This window comes from Poromitra crassiceps, assembly GCF_964638095.1.
Source record: "Poromitra crassiceps genome assembly, contig: HAP1_SCAFFOLD_85, whole genome shotgun sequence".
In the NCBI taxonomy this organism is placed as follows: Eukaryota; Metazoa; Chordata; class Actinopteri; order Beryciformes; family Melamphaidae; genus Poromitra; species Poromitra crassiceps.
The window spans coordinates 976275-994265 of record NW_028152246.1 but is presented as its reverse complement, the minus strand read 5'-3'; positions in this window follow the sequence as shown (position 1 = coordinate 994265).

Genomic DNA, 17991 nt, shown 5'->3' with positions numbered 1-17991 from the left:
CACTGAACTCGCTGATTTGTTATCGGGCCGCTTTCCTCTCTCCCAGAGCGGATCAACTCCATTAATTAATTCACAAATCAATTTAACTCAATCCTACTCGCCTCGCTTGATTCTATCGCACCTCTACGTACTAAAATCCGTCGCCCTAAAAAACCCTCACCTTGGTATACTGACGATACACGCGCACAAAAACTAATATGCAGAAAACTAGAATGTAAATGGCGATCATCCAAGCTTGAAGTCTATCGACTAGCTTGGAGTGATAGCCTATTAAAATACAAATGTATGCTCTCCGCTGCTAGAGCCTCCTACCTATCAGATCTTATTAACACTAATAAAAATAATCCTAAATTTCTATTTGACACGGTCGCAAATCTTACTCGCAAACCCTCCCCCAATACAAACTCTCCATTTACAGCTAATGATTTCCTTGACTTCTTTAACCACAAAATTATCTGTATTAGAGATGAAATTAGCAACTCTCTATTACTCACAAAGGGTGCTAACCCCTCTCCTAGCCCTGTCCTTAGAACCTTAGACGAGAGTATTATACTCTCGAATTTTGAGACTATTTCTCTAAATGCACTTTCAAAAATTGTACTTTCATCTAAATCCACAAGCTGTTTATTCGACCCTCTCCCTGCAAAGTTGATTAAGGAACTCCTTCCAATATTAGGCCCCCCCTTACTTAACATTATCAATAGCTCCCTCTCCTCTGGCATTGTCCCTGCCTCCTTCAAATCTGCTGTAATCAAACCTCTACTCAAAAAGCCAAATCTTGATTCTGAGGTTCTTAACAACTTCAGACCAATCTCAAATCTCCCCTTCCTCTCTAAAGTTCTTGAAAAAGTAGTCTCGACCCAATTAACTGACTACCTCTCGCATAATAAACTTCTCGATCCCTTTCAATCTGGTTTTAGATCACTCCATAGTACTGAAACTGCTCTTACAAAAGTAACCAATGACCTTCTCCTCGCATCCGACTCTAATTTCTCCTCTCTTCTCATATTATTAGATTTAAGTGCAGCCTTCGATACAATCGATCATAAGATCCTCCTAGACCGCTTATCTAACTACGTAGGTATCCGGGGCACTGCCCTATCCTGGCTAAAGTCATATTTGTCTGATAGGACACATTGTGTCTCATATAAAAATATTATGTCCACATTCTCCTCAGTGAAGTTTGGTGTACCGCAGGGATCAGTCCTGGGTCCCTTACTCTTTGGTGTTTACTTACTGCCTCTTGGCGAATTTTTCCGTAGAAATGGCATTAACTTCCACTGTTATGCCGATGATACCCAAATTTATATACCAATTAGACCAGACGATCGCTCTAAACTCGCTAATGTTGAATGCTGCTTAATCGCTGTTACAGATTGGATGTCAAATAATTTCTTGCGACTAAACGCCAACAAAACTGAACTACTAGTTGTTGGCCCAAAAACCCAACTTCCATTTCTCACTGATCTTAGTCTGAACATTGAGAACTGCGTAATTACTCCAAACTCAAAGGTGAAAAACCTAGGTGTTACCTTTGATCCTACTCTGTCATTCGATGCTCACATTAAGGATATCACTAAAATAGCTTTCTTTCATCTTCGCAATATCTCAAAGATCCGTCCCTTGCTAAATGCAACGGATGCCGAAACCTTAATACACGCCTTTGTTTCATCTAGACTCGACTACTGTAATGTCTTATTCTCTGGCCTTCCACTTTGTAGCACAAATAAATTACAACTCGTGCAAAACGCCGCTGCTAGAATTCTAACTAGAACAAAGAAGTTTGATCATATAACTCCGGTCTTAATCTCCCTCCACTGGCTCCCAATTCAGGCCAGATCAGACTTTAAGGTGGTTCTGTTAACCTATAAATCTTTGCATGGGCTCGCACCCCCGTACTTATCTGAGCTAATCATTCCTTATGTTCCCACGCATACTCTCCGCTCACAGGACGGTAATTATCTTACCGTCCCTAAAATTAAGAAAAAATCAGCAGGTAGCAGAGCATTTTCTTACCGTGCTCCACATCTCTGGAACCAGCTTCCTCTGTCAGTTAGGGAAGCTGGCTCCATTGAAATCTTCAAAACTAGACTCAAAACCCATTTATTCTCCCAATCATTTGGTTGTGCTTGATGGTTGTGTTTGATGATGTCATTCTCTAGAAATATTTATTAGCTCTTGAGTACATACAATCCTGAATTGCTGAGCGGGCTGTCTCAAGCCAGCAATATCAGTATAAACTTAGACTTGACCTAATTTAATAATATGGCATCAGTCGACCCAGTAGCCTAGATAGAAAATCTAATAGCTGGTGAATAAACTTAGTCCTGAACTGCTGAGCGGGCTATCACAAGCCAGCAGTATCAGTATAAATTTAGACTTGACCTAATTTAATAATATGGCATCAGCCGACCCAGTAGCTCAGATATAAAATCAAATAGCTGGTGAATAAACTTAGTCCTGAACTGCTGAGCGGGCTATCACAAGCCAGCAGTATCAGTCTAAACTTAGACCTAGACTACCTAGACCTGAATTAGCAGTATAGTATTAGTCATCCTAAATAATCCTAATAAATTTTGATTTGACCTAATTTTATTGTTGTCTATAGAGTTAGTTCCACCTCTGCGCAGATTCCTCTCTTCTCTCTCTCCCCCTCAGGTGTCCTTCATTGGCCTGACGTACACCCCCGCCGCTGCAGCCCTAGGTCCGGCCGTCATCGCCCTAGCCACCTGTCGTCACTCTAGGCCATCTACCCACTACTCCTTCTCCTGTCTGACACCCTGACACCCCGGGCTCATCATCACCACCGACCCCTATCCTCATCATCCTGGTCACCTGCCTGCCTAAGGGAAGGGGGGGGATGCCTCATCATCACCTCCAACTCCTATCCTCCCCTCCTCTTAATCATCACCTCCGACTCCTATCCTCCCCTCCCCTCCTCTTAATCAATGTCACCAACGCGGACTCATGGATTCCTCAGATCATCCTCATGGAACTCCCAATCTCGTTACCCTTTTTTTTTTTTTTTTCCACCTAGCTAATTAGCTAGTATTCTCTAAACCTACGAACACTTAAAGACTACATTTTCTATTTCTTTTTGGACTCTACTTTTTACATTTTCAACTCTCTTCCCTGATCTTAGGATAATTTAAAAACTACATTTTTATATCCCTTTTGTTGGACTCCTTTTTACATTTTCAATTTTCTGTTCTTTTGTAAATTTTATTTCCATAATAAACCATTTACAGAGTTTCATTATCGGAAAACTCTGTACATGGTTTAGCCCGGCATCTCTCGGCCTGTCTCGGAGGGGAGTCCCAGGATGGGGTCCATTGCTGGGCCCCTACAGCACAACGACCTCACAAGGTTCCTCCTCAGCCAAGTCACTGAGGCAATCCATGTGGCGATCCATGTGTGGATTGCCACCATATGGTGGAAAGGTTTTCTTGCGTTCACTGGGGTGAGGGGGCGCCGCTGTGTCCCAGCCTGGCCTTCTCTCCCACGCCTTATGTGGGCGGGGGCCGGGGCGGGGGGCATCGGTGCTCTTCATCACTGGTCGAGGGCTGCCGGTTGGTTTAGAATAGCTTAGGTAGGCGATAGATTAGCTACAGCCTAAGGCTGACCTGTTATACTATAACAGTTATAGTGTTCAGGCAAAAATCAGACTAGAGCAGAGTAGGATAGGCCAGATTAGGCTGTAGATTAGCTAGATCCCCTATGTCCCAGTTAGCTCTGGTTAATGTTTAGAGTAGTCAGTTGTCTGATCTTCTCCCCCCCCCTCTCTTTCTCTTTCCCCCTTCCCCCGCTCCTTCTCTTCTTCCCCCTTCCTGTTCTCCCCTCTCCCACATTTCCCACTCCCCCCCACCTCCTCTCTTTCCATGCTCTTTCCTCCCCCACATCCCACCCCCCCTCCCTTCTCCTGCTCTCTCCTCCTTCGCCCCTCCTCTGCTCCTTCTCCTTCTCCTCTTCTCCCCTATTTTCCCGAATCCCTGCCACTTCCTGCTCTCCCTTCTCTCACATTCCCCCTGCTCTCCCTCCCCTGCACCCTCCCACCTCTCCTTCTCTGTTCTCTCCTCCTCCACATTTCCCATTTTCTCACCACCCTCGCCCTAATCCGGGCCCATATCCTACTCCCTCCCCTCCCCCAACCCTAGACCCTACCTCTACCCTGGCTCTCCCTCCCCTGCACCCTCCCACCTCTCCTTCTCTGTTCTCTCCTCCTCCACATTTCCCATTTTCTCCCCACCTCCTCCCTCTCACATTCCCCCTGCTCTCCCTCCCCTGCACCCTCCCACCTCTCCTTCTCTGTTCTCTCCTCCTCCACATTTCACATTTTCTCCCCACCCTCGCCCTAATCCGGGCCTGTATCCTACTCCCTCCCCTCCCCTCCCCCAACCCTAGACCCTACCTCTACCCTGGCTCTCCCTCCCCTGCACCCTCCCACCTCTCCTTCTCTGTTCTCTCCTCCTCCACATTTCCCATTTTCTCCCCACCTCCTCCCTCTCCTCCCCCACATCCCCCCGCTCTCCCTCCCTCCTCCACTCTCCTGCTTTCTCCTCTTCCCGGTGTTTCTTCCTCTTCCCCCCTTCCCCCACTACTCTAAAGCATAGTACACATTCTACTCCAAAGCATGGCACCCACTCTATCCCCTCCAATATTTCGCCACTATTTAAAGCATGGCACCCATGCTCTTAGTATTTCGCCACTATTTAAAGCATGGCACCCATTCTTCCCTAAAGCAAGGCACCCATAAGCTCTATATGTGAACATGTGTTTATTTGGCAAAAGGACTCACTACTAAAGGCTTGCAGCCAATTAAATTAGGCATAGTTTGGTTGCTAAGAAATTGACATATGTCCGTTTGCAAGATGTGTGTCTATATATTTCTCTATCATATAATTGCTCGATATGTTATTATTACTATTGTAATTTGTTAATGTTGTGTCAGTTAGACACAGTTAGACACAGTCAGTTAGACAGTTAGCCCTCCCTTCCCTGTTCTCTCCATATAGTCTCCCATACTCCTCTATACTCTCATACTCTTCCTTACGCTCTCTCCTCCCCCACATTTCCCATTCTCTCCCCACCTCCTCCCTCCCCCTGCTCTCCCTAATGTCTGCGTGTGTCAAATGTCAAATGCGTGTGTCAAATGTACACAAGTAAAAGTACAGATACTTGTGTTAAAATGTAACGAGTAAAAGTAAAAAGTCGTCGAAGTAAGGGACCGTTCGTTATTTAGAAGCGGGGTCACTGGAGGGATTTCGAGTCCTCTGAAATAAAAAGCTGTAACCCTCCTGTGACCAAAATATATTTTTCTTTGGCCCTCCCCAAGTGATTGGAAACATGTGATTGACCCTCCCCCAACACATGTTATAGTCCATGGGCCAAGGCTGAAATTTTGACATATCGGTACCACCTGAGGTGACCGCACAATTTTGTTATTTTTGTCTTCCTACATGTCTCTAGTTTATATTTTGGTATGATAACCCTTCGGATTTGGTAGCTTAAGGATAGTTATCACTCTGTAAACAAACCTACCCCCAAAAAATGACAAAACCCTGATTTCATCATATCTCCTGAACCACACATGATAACGCAGAAAATGTGATGTCTACCCCTATGTTTTCATGGTCAGGGATTACAATAACACCCTATACAACATCATAAACTGTTCACATGAATAGTTGATGGTGAATTCAGTGGTGTTTTGGTGAATTCAGTGGTGTTTTGAGAAGGATACAATGCAATTAGTCCATGGGCCAATGGTGAAATCGGTACCACCTAAGGGGACCGCGCAATTTTTGTATTTTTGTCTTCCTACATGTCTCTAGTTTATATTTTGGTATGATAACCCTGCCAATGTGGTAGCTTATTGATAGTTATCACTCTGTAAAAAACCTCCCATATACGTAAATGACAAAACCCTGATTTCTGTGTATTAGTCCAGATGATATGTGAAAATCATGTTCACTTTTTCATAAAAGCATGAAACTTGGTACGCATATAGTTTGGGGCCCCGTAAATCTTCAGAAATTAAGCCATCACAAAAATGTCTCGTGGTGGCCATTTTAATTCCGCCATAAGTGAATTATGTAGTTTGCATCATATCTCCTGAACCACACATGATAACACAGAAAAGGTGATGTCTATCCCTATGTTTTCATGGTCAAGGATTACAATGATACCATATAGAACATCATAAACTGTTAAAGTAACTAATCAATGGTGAATTTAATGACATGAGTAGGAAATCACAGTTTCTGATAACTGATGCTATAACCTCAATTCCATGACCACTCTCTGGCTAAGATTTTTTGATGAGTAATTTAACTTCTATGGGCCTTTTGTTAAAATAGCCCCCAGGCCCCTCCCAAACACCCTATACAACATCATAAACTGTTCACATGAATAGTTGATGGTGAATTCAGTGGTGTTTTGGTGAATTCAGTGGTGTTTTGAGAAGGATACAATGCAATTAGTCCATGGGCCAATGGTGAAATCGGTACCACCTAAGGGGACCGCGCAATTTTTGTATTTTTGTCTTCCTACATGTCTCTAGTTTATATTTTGGTATGATAACCCTGCCAATGTGGTAGCTTATTGATAGTTATCACTCTGTAAAAAACCTCCCATATACGTAAATGACAAAACCCTGATTTCTGTGTATTAGTCCAGATGATATGTGAAAATCATGTTCACTTTTTCATAAAAGCATGAAACTTGGTACGCATATAGTTTGGGGCCCCGTAAATCTTCAGAAATTAAGCCATCACAAAAATGTCTCGTGGTGGCCATTTTAATTCCGCCATAAGTGAATTATGTAGTTTGCATCATATCTCCTGAACCACACATGATAACACAGAAAAGGTGATGTCTATCCCTATGTTTTCATGGTCAAGGATTACAATGATACCATATAGAACATCATAAACTGTTAAAGTAACTAATCAATGGTGAATTTAATGACATGAGTAGGAAATCACAGTTTCTGATAACTGATGCTATAACCTCAATTCCATGACCACTCTCTGGCTAAGATTTTTTGATGAGTAATTTAACTTCTATGGGCCTTTTGTTAAAATAGCCCCCAGGCCCCTCCCAAACATCCTGCGACTTTCTGCCAGACGGCCAAATCCAAGATGGCCACTGGTACACTCTTGAAAAATTTACTTTTGAACCAAAGCACCTAGAATAATGTATGAAGACACTTTTCGGTGTAAATCAACCACAAAGAATCTGATTCTGACATCAGTTTAACATTCTGACATAATTTTGACCCAGAATTCCAAGATGGCTGCCATCCAGTAGCGTGAAAACTTAACTTTTGAATGGCAACATATAGGTATGTGGTGTTTGGGGTTTATCATTTTTAGAGTAAGGACGGAGATTAACAATGGTGAATTATAGCTATTTTAATTGCAAATCCATGCCTACCAAACATGGTTTAGTAATGACAATTATTGTGTTTTGAGGGTAATTTCATAATTATGTTAGTCTCGCTGGCCAGCCTCCCCTCCCTGCTGGGAGAGGAGTCTGGCGCCACGGAAACAGGCAACTGGGATAAGCCCTCCCCTGCTCTACAGCTGCTCCCCATTGGAGCGACTGTTTCAGTGGCTGCCGGATGTCTGCTCCCGGCTTATTACAAACTCTGTCATTGGCTCCGACCACGTCAATCAGAGCAGCTTCCGCTCCCTCCTCCCTGTGTGTCGCTGTAAATAGTGCCCTGCCGCCTCACTGAAAACAACAACGCTAACTAGCTAGCAAGCTAACGGCAGAAACCTACACGCTATCTCGTTGCTACATGCTGAAAAGGGCAAGTTGGATTGTTGGAAACTATTTTCCAAGGGCACTGCCGCTAAGCGCCGCCCATCGCAATCCCACTATGGAGACCTGCGTGGGAGGGGAGGCTGGCCAGTGAGACTATGGGATAGGTGAAGGTGAATAGCCTATGTCCATTGCCCAACAAGTTTTCTCAATTAATTTCCCTCTTTGCGATGTGATAAAAGTTTCTCAGTGAGTTATAGTTGATTGCCTCACTGAATTATCTCCTAATATCCAATTTTAGCAGCAGAATTTGATGTCCTGGCATGGCACGTCCGTGTGTAATGACATATCCATGAGGAATTTTACTCTGCACTGTGCTGCGCTGCACAGCATAGAGATTATGGTGCGCTCAAGCGCAGCGGAGTATTTAGCGCGTAAGAGGTGCTTTTTTTAGCGAGTAAGAGGTGCTGCCCCGTATTCTGCGCAGAAACGCCTGATTGTGGCACGCCTATGTCCAGTAAAATTATAACAGGCATGCGCTTGTGCACGCCCCCAATTTGCATTGCGCGCGGCGTACAGCTTTTGCGAAGATGGGGCCCCCGGGACTTGCAAGAATCTGGTCAACTTCTCCTCTCCAGCAGCATGGGCTGATTTTAAGTCTGCAATGAGTTCATCAGAGGCAGGCAGACTGTAGGGTACGGAGGGTTGGGGAGGCCAGGTCAAACGGGAAGGAGTTGAACTCATGCATGCAGGCATGGATCAAAATGGATGCGAAAAGGTGCAAACACACCCGACGCTGAAGTGACGAAGCATCTGGAAGCGCAGCCAGTTTCATTTTGGCGCACTTGTTAGCACATTAGACGGTTCAGTCAGACCAGCCGTGATGCGGCCGGCTCGCCCCATGCAGAGATTGTTTCGGCGTCTGATCTATTTTTGGGTGAGACCCGCGAGTGATTGTGTGAAGCCAGATAGGAAGTCAGTACAAGTTGTCACCGGCGCGGAGCAAAGCAGTGCGTCTGGTGTGAATGGCCAGGGTCCTGCTTGAGCTGAATTTACACACAGCGGCACTTTGCATCTGCAGCATCACAATCATCTCCCACCCTCCTCCCTGCATGCATGCTCTGACTGACTGGTGGCGACCATTTATGGATTTCGTTTCCACTCCCTCCGTGTCAAATCTGTCTATCTCAAATGCCTGTGCCACTGTGAAACAACAACATCAACAATGCTAGCTCGTTGCTACATGCTGAAAACGGTTGGATCTGGATTGTGCAATAAAGCAGGCCTGCTTGATACTTTTGGTGGATAGTTGTAAAGGTGAACGGAGCCTTTTTCCCCTATACCAGGGTGGAGGTATTAGCAGCCAGACTCTGCCATTGTAGGGAGGGAGTCTGGCAAGCGAGACTACCCGGGGAGGAACTCAAGGTAGGAGCTGCTGAGATGGAGTGGAGTGCTCCAAGGCAGTGATTGACCTGGTTGTGGTCAACTTGTAAACCTCCACGAGTTGCTGGAACATTGTGTTTTTGATGAATGTGTGGCCTTATTCAACTCCAACATCACATACAGAAAGACGCAGAAGAGCACGTGCATCTAGAAGCTCTATCTCCAATCTGTAGGGGAACCCTACATGACTCTCGTTGACATGGGCATGATCTAGAGGATGGCAACTCCATCAGCAATTGGATCGGCAGACACAAGATGGCACCCCATACAAGTGGTCGGACTATGTCCACAAGGTGTCATCCATTATCCTTGCCCGCCATGGTGATGTTGACATATCATCTGTGTGATCGACCGGTATGACACAGCATACTTGGCTAAAGATGATGAGCGGAATCTGATGATTCAGAATCTATAGCTACAGCTAATAAAAAGAGCTTATTTTAGTTATCTTGTCATACATTCATTAAACATTTTAATGCAAGAAATCCTGGGGGTAGGTGGTACTTGGTACAGCAGTACCAAGGTAAAATGGGTGTTGACATTAACATCTTTTCAGTGAACATAATTCTGAAATGACTCCCAAAACATCCACCATTGTTAATCTCCTTCCTTGTGGTAGTTAGTTACATTTCCACAATTTCCACAATACTGGATGGCAGCCATCTTGGAATTCTGGGTCAAAACTATGCCATAATGTCAAACTGATCTCAGAATCGGATTCCTCATGGTTGACTTACACCGAAAAGTGTCTTCATACATTATTCTATGTGCTCTGGGTCAAAAGTCAATGTTTTAACATGGCGCCATCTTGGATTTGGCCATCTGGCAAGGAAAATCCCAGGATCTTTAGGAGGGACCTGCATGGGCGCTATTTTAACAAAAGATCTATATAAGTCAAATCACTCATCAAAACATCTTAGCCAGAGAATGGTCATGGCTTTGAAGTTATAGCATCGGTTATCAGATACTGTCATTTCCTTCTCACAACGTCATCAAATTCACCATTGATTAGTCACTTTAACAGTTTATGATGTTCTATATGGTATCATTGTAATCCTTGACCATGAAAACGTTGGGATAGACATCTCCTTTTCAGTGTTAGCATGTGTGGTTCAGGAGATATGATGCAATCTACATAATTTGCTTATGGCAGAATTAAAATGGCCGCCACAAGGCATTTTTGCGATGGCTCAATTTCTGAAACTGTACAGGGCCCCAAACTATAAGCGTACCAAGTTTCATGCTTTTACGAAAAAGGGAACATCATTTTCACATATCATCTGGACTAATACACAGAAATCAGGGTTTTGTCATTTATATGGGGGTAGGTTTGTTTACAGAGTGATAACTATCCTTAAGCTACCAAATTGGCAGGGTTATCATACCAAAATATAAACTAGAAACATGTAGGAAGACAAAAATAACAAAATCGTGCGGTCACCTCAGGTGGTACCGATTTTTGCCTTGGCCCATGGACTATTATAGCCTACTATTTTTGCTGGAAAAACAGTGTCAATAGCAATGTTCATTGTCAATAAAATCATAGGCAGCACAAGGCGGGCATCACGCATGAGGCAAAGCACACAAACACCTCGACTTGCATTATGAGATGAAATATAGGATCAATGCATTATTAAGCTCTCGTGCATTTTTTTGATTAAACGAGCTCCCGTTGCCAGCTGCGCTATGCGTAATAGGTTGAGGACCAGCATTGTATGATTAAAACATCTTCATTCTTCACATCCTGTGTTCTGGTGATGGTGAAACTGCATGGATTTTTGGGGGGATTTTTTGCGTGATTGCCGTCATCAGAAGACAGCAGACCAATTTAACGTAGGCTACCTATGTATAGCTATGTATAGCCTATGGCAAATGAGAGGCATGGTCTCATTCGAGCCAGCTTCTTCTGTGATAAGATTGTTCATTAGTCTATTTATTATTAGCCTATCTTATTATTTTCAGGTGGTCATATCATCTCCATTATAGCCTATAGACAGAAGTTGTAAGGGTTTCGTTGTTTTCTTTAACCAAATTACCGCAGCCAAATGACAAATTAGGCCTACCGCTTGTTAATATTAGCCCTACTTTTGCGTTTTGGTCGCAGTCTTTGATTGCCAGGTGCTATAGCATTCTTGGCACATACAAAAATGTCAGTTGGGAGCTTGTGGATACAGAGCAAGTGGAATGAAAGCAATCGGTTCTATTTTGGGGATTTCAGAGCGACGAACAGGTCTGTTATAAGGTGCAGGTTCACTGCATGTTGTGACGGATTGTGTCTCCCTTCCTCTACACATGCACACATGCACACACACACACACACACACACACGCTGAGCCTGTCACCATATTATGCATAGCCTAACAACACCTGTCGGATAGGTCATTTGGCAACAGTAAGTCATGGCAACTGATGATTTCAACCACATTGAAGCCGTGGGTCGATCCTGTGCGCAATTATGCAGCTGAGCCTCAAGTTCAGCTCATTTGTTTCAGTGGCTTTCATACAGCCCCCGAATCGCACGCTACAAGCTGAGAAAATTAACTTGTATATTGCTGCTGAGGACAGAGAGAGATGGAGAGAGCTTGTCGACAGATCATCTGTGTTGCCAATGACCCTCCGGGTTATGGGAGGTGAAGGTGAATAGCCTATTGCAAGTAGGCTACAATGTCTACTTTTCTCAATTCATTTGCCATTAACCCCTCTTTGCGATGTGATAAAAGTTTCTCAGTGAATTATAGTTGATTGCCTTACTGAATTATCTGCTAATACCCCATTTTAGCAGCAGAATTTGATGTCCTGGTGTGGCACGTCCGTGCGTAATGACATATCCAAAATGAATTCCTCTGCACTGCGCTGGATAGGCCAAGCACAAAGATCGACAGATAGGACCGCCAAAGAGAAACAATGCACAGGGATATACCAAACAATTTGGACAGGAGGGGTGTAAATGAAGCAACTCAGTAGTTGTTGAAGTCCGGAAAGCAAACATAAAAAAAAAAAAGTTTATATATTTTTATCGAATAAAAATTGTATACCCCTCCCTCAGACTAAATTTAAAACAGGATGACCCTCCCCTATTTTCCTCCAGTGGACCCTTCCCTAAATAACGAACGGTCCCTAAAGTACAGATATTCGAAAAATCTACTTAAGTACAGTAACAAAGTATTTGTACTTCGTTTCTTCCCATCTCTGTCAAGAGACAACGCCAGATTCGCTTCATCGATTTCCACTGCATTAGTCACATTTATCTTTTATCGATACGCAAACCTTTCCACCTCCCGCATGCGTGAAAACTTTTTTTACTGGTGTTTCCACTCAGGTTTTTCATGCACAAATTGAAAATGTGCGTAAAAACAGGTGAATGGAAATCTTCAGAGGAATGGAGGTATAGGCGTTTGAATTTTGAGGACTTCAATACCCTTGCAGGCATGGAAGGCCTTCAATATTACATTACATTACGGGGTTCCTTTGCCTTTCCGACATGCTGCCACTCCGAACGTTAACTTCCATCATTCGGACTGGCGGTCGTTCACCTTAGAAGCCGCAATGCCGACCTTAGGTTTAGGCGTGGGGGTGGGAGAGGTTAGGTTTTGGGTTAGGGTCTGGGGGAGGTTAGGTTTAGGCATAGGGGGAGGTTAGGTTTGGCGTGGGGGTTGGGAGAGGTTAGTGAAAAACGGGGAATATAGACCCCCTTTCGGAGTGCCGATATTTCGGAGTGGCAGAACGTCGGAGTGGCAGCACGTCGGAGTGGCAGCATGTAACCTTACATTACATTACGTCATTTAGCAGACGCTTTTGTCCAAAGCGATTTACAATATCACAATTTGTCAACAGTACAGAAAACCACTATGCAACACAATCAATGACAGCTAAGATATTTTGATAGACTAGCACCATGTAGGAAGTAGTTTGAGAAGGAATAAGTAACATGTAGCATTAGTATTTTATTTTTATTTTTATTTTTTTAATAGATGTTAGTTCAGGAAGGGCCCAGGTGTAGCCTGAAAAGGTGAGCTTTTAGTCTCCGCCGAAAGATTGGCAGTGATCCAGCCATTCTGACTGAAGGGGGGAGCTCATTCCACCATTGAGGGGCCAGGGACGAGAAGAGTCGCGATCGGGACGAGCGACTTTTGAGCCCACGTAGTGGTGGAGGAGCGAGGTGATCTGGACGGGTGGAGGAGCGGAGGGGGCGATGAGAAGTTTGGAACTTGACCATGGACTGCAGATAGGAAGGGGCTGACATGTGGACTGCCCTGTAGGCCAGTACCAGTGTCTTGAATTTGATGCGAGCCGAGATGGGAAGCCAGTGAAGGTCACGGAAGAGGCGAGTGACATGAGAGAATTTTGATTGGTTGAACACCAAACGGGCTGCAGCGTTCTGGATGAGCTGAAGCGGTCGGATGGCTGCAGCAGGAAGCCCAGCCAGAAGAACATTGCAGTAGTCCAAGCGAGAGATGACAGGTGCCTGGACCAGGAGTTGTGTTGCTTCCCTTGTGACGGATTTTGCAGATGTTGTACAGGGAGAACCTACAGGAGCAGGCAGTTGCTGCGATGTAGGCTGAGTTGGACAGCTGATTGTCAAGGATCACTCCAAGGTTCTTAGCTGTTTGAGAGGGAAACACAGTAGTGTTGCCGATGGAGATGGAAAGGTCGGTGAGGGGACAGTCTTTCCTGGGGAGGAAGAGTAGCTCTGTCTTACCAATATCCAGAAATCCTGCAATACCCAGAAACCCTGCAAGGCTTTGCTGGCATCGAAGGACTTCAATACCCAGAAATACTGCAAGGCATAGGCTCGTTTGAGATGAGCAAGTTCTGCGCAGATTTGACCAGCGGCTTGCTTGGCCCGTTGCATGATGGTTAGAAAAGTTGTCCGACTTGCTCCGCCTGCCCGACTGCGTGAGCCACGGGACTCTCTGGGTTATGGGATAGGTGAAGGTGATGAATAGCCTATTGCAAGTAGGCTACAATGTCCAACAAGTTTTCTCAATTCATTTGGACCTTTTTGAAATGTATATTATGTGCAATAACTTTGTTGAACAATTTATCATCATAAAAATTTGTGGGCTCTGTCTGTCTTTCTGTCTGTCTACCATTTTGGTCCCACATTGTGAGATTTGTGATGATTTTGGTCGTAATGATGTCACTGACGATGTCACACAATGTCTGACATCATCAGTGATGTCACTCGAGCACTCGATGATGTGATCAGTGATGGTCACTCGAGCAATTGTGATGTCATCAGTCGAGTTATGTCATCAGTGATGGGAAGTTGACAATTGTGCGCTGCACATGCCAATAGAGCAGGGGAGGGCGAGGCCGCGCAGCGGGTGAGCGAGGCCTAGGTTTTTTATTCTTTATTTTACAATTTTCAGGACAAAAACAGGCTCAGACAAAACAGAACAAAACAAAACAAAAACAAAAATATACATAATATGTATATTTTGACAAACACACGCGGAACGCTGTAAAAAAGCTGGATGTCGCGCACCCTTCACTGTGCACAGCAAACTCAGCAGAGAGCCACCAGAGAAACTCCCATACGGAGGAGGAGTGTGCAGTTGAGGGGTGGGAGGGGGGGGGGGGGGGGGGGCACGCAGAGCAGCACACAACACCCAGACAGACCTAGACAGCAGGACAGGATTAGCAAACGCAAGCCAGAATATCCGATGCCCACCACCAGCAAATCAAGACCAGCAAGAAGCTGCAACCAGCAGCGCACGCAGGGGCCAGCGCTGCTGGTTGCAGCTAAAAATATTATTCTGCCAAACAAAATTCCCTGGCCTTCACTGTTTTATTGAAGGAAATTATTTTTGAGGTGTGACTACATCAGAAAATTAGCTTCAGAGTCAGTGATGTGTTTGAAATGATTAATTTCACAAAAGGGCCATTATCTCAGCTTCTAGAAAAAAACTGCTCTTTTTGGTTAAATCAAGCTATCTTCTCCGGCTGATAACTAAAGAACGGAAAATTATATCAATAAACCTGTTTTTGCTGATGATAGAAAAGAGTCTCATCGTTCTTTTTGCGTGTTCAGTGTTTACATAGTAATATCACACAATATTCTGTGGGCCTCGAGAAATCACTGAAAAAAGCTCTGAAACTCTGGCACTGGGAGCGTCCGTTCTCCAAAAGTGGCTGGCACTCAATGAGTTAATAATCCGACAATAGGAAAAACCCGGGTTTACATGATTCAGTCAATTAGTCGGATTTCTCTCCAGAAGGCGGCGATAATTCAACTTTTTACATGCAACTTGTACATGCGCAGATGTATAAACCCACAAGAAACCTGATAGGCTGTATACATGCACTGAAAAGACAGGTTATTGGCCAAAAACCTAGGTATGTTTATCGGTTTATTCATAACCTGATAACGGCCATAAACAGATAAAGCTTATCGGTTTATGCTGTTTACATGACCATTTTAATAATCAGGTAACTCCAGAAATCTGCTAATAAACTGTTTATTGTCTGCATGTAAACGCACTCAGTGTCTGCATATTGTATCGGATCTGTGCCACATGTGAGCAAAACTGAAGTTGGTCACTTGTACCAGACAGTGTAAATGTGACCTTTGTTAAGACAAAGGGGAGTCTGATCTCAAGCTCCGGTGGGTTGCTGCTGCCATCGAGCCCCTTACCTCTTGGAGACTCTGTAATGGGTCGCGTGGTCAGTTTGCCTGTCTGAGGGTCATGCACCGTGGCATGTCTGCCCGCCAATCATGACCCTTACAGAGAGAGGGAGGGAGAGAGTGTTGTGGAATGAAGAACACTCTCTCATGGCTGGTCAGAGTTTGATTCCAAATTTATTATGAACACAAATCATATTTATACTGCCTCTTGTGTCACTGGTTCGACTTCTTCAATAGCCATGTGTCCTGCTGCTCACGTAAACTGAACCGCTACCTGGCTGCTGCTGGCTAAAAAGCACCAGTTGAATGTGGAAAAGTGTAAAAATGTAAACACTTCTTCAAGAGTATCTAAACTTTAAATCCAAATCTGTGTAAATATTTGGTTTTGGGGGTTAGTTCCTCCTTAAAATGAATGATCAGTGATTTTATAAGCTTCTGCCCTCTACTAATCACTAATTAAGGCCCTCTTAGAATCTGCCCAAAGTTTTCACTTCGGGAGTTGTGTTTCTGTCAAATCTGCAACCACCTCCTACTACACTTCTACTTTTCTTCTCCTTTACTTTGTAATTTTGTGGCGTTTTCATGTGCCAACGTGGAATTTCTGTGCAATATTGTTTTTTTTCCTGCATGGGAAATTGGACTTCTTGTAAAACCTGAGTTGAGGTGATGGTGAGGTGAATTCTGGTGATATTGTGCTTTGTCTCTGATGTACATCATGCCTGTGCCTACTTGTTGCAAGAATCTCCTGTTTTTGTGGTAGCACGGAATGGGGGGGTGGGCGGTGTAGCTGTCTGTGCCTGGGGCCCTTGTCTAATAATCCACCTACCCATCTCCTATTTCTCGCTCTCGCTTGCATGTGTCTGTGTTGGGTTCCTCCTTCTCTCTCTCTCTCTCTCTCTCTCATTTACATGCATGCACGCACGCACGCACGCACACACACACACACACACACACACACACACACACACACACACACACACACAGACAGACAGACAGACAGACAGTGGTTGTGGTAGGGAGTGTACTTGGCCCAGGCGATGTGTACCCAGGGCTTGGCGGATGCAGATCCGAGAAGTCACATGATTCAGTCACGTGAGTTGACTGTCATGTGGCAGTGGAGTATAAAAAGCAGGAACATACAGTACAAGTGAGTGAGATCAATATACATGTCAAGTAAATGAAACCTGATAGGCTGTATACATGCACTGAAAAGACAGGTTATTGGCCAAAAACCTAGGTATGTTTATCGGTTTATTCATAACCTGATAACGGCCATAAACAGATAAAGCTTATCGGTTTATGCTGTTTACATGACCATTTTAATAATCAGGTAACTCCAGAAATCTGCTAATAAACTGTTTATTGTCTGCATGTAAACGCACTCAGTGTCTGCATATTGTATCGGATCTGTGCCACATGTGAGCAAAACTGAAGTTGGTCACTTGTACCAGACAGTGTAAATGTGACTCCTATTTCTCGCTCTCGCTTGCATGTGTCTGTGTTGGGTTCCTCCTTCTCTCTCTCTCTCTCTCTCTCTCATTTACATGCATGCACGCACGCACGCACGCACACACACACACACACACACACACACACACACACACACACACACACACACACACACACACACACACACAGACAGACAGACAGACAGACAGTGGTTGTGGTAGGGAGTGTACTTGGCCCAGGCGATGTGTACCCAGGGCTTGGCGGATGCAGATCCGAGAAGTCACATGATTCAGTCACGTGAGTTGACTGTCATGTGGCAGTGGAGTATAAAAAGCAGGAACATACAGTACAAGTGAGTGAGATCAATATACATGTCAAGTAAATGCAACACTAATGGTACCAAATCAACTGGAGAGAGGAAAAGAAGAAATCTGTCTCCACAAAACACACAGGGCTCTATCTTTCCACTGGCCTTAGGCGCTAAACCCAAAAAAACACGCTTTGTGCCTGCCTCGGGAAGATAGCATCATGTTTTTAGGCCCCGAAATGCGCTTTATGGCGAAGAGGCGTGGCGCAGTGCCAGAATAGGTCAGAATGGGCGTTTCGGCCTTAAATACAGGCCTAACGCTATCTTCCACCCTGGCGTTAATTTAGCGCTTAGCGCTTTTCAAAACCAGGCCTTATTCAGTGCGCCGTTATATTACTGT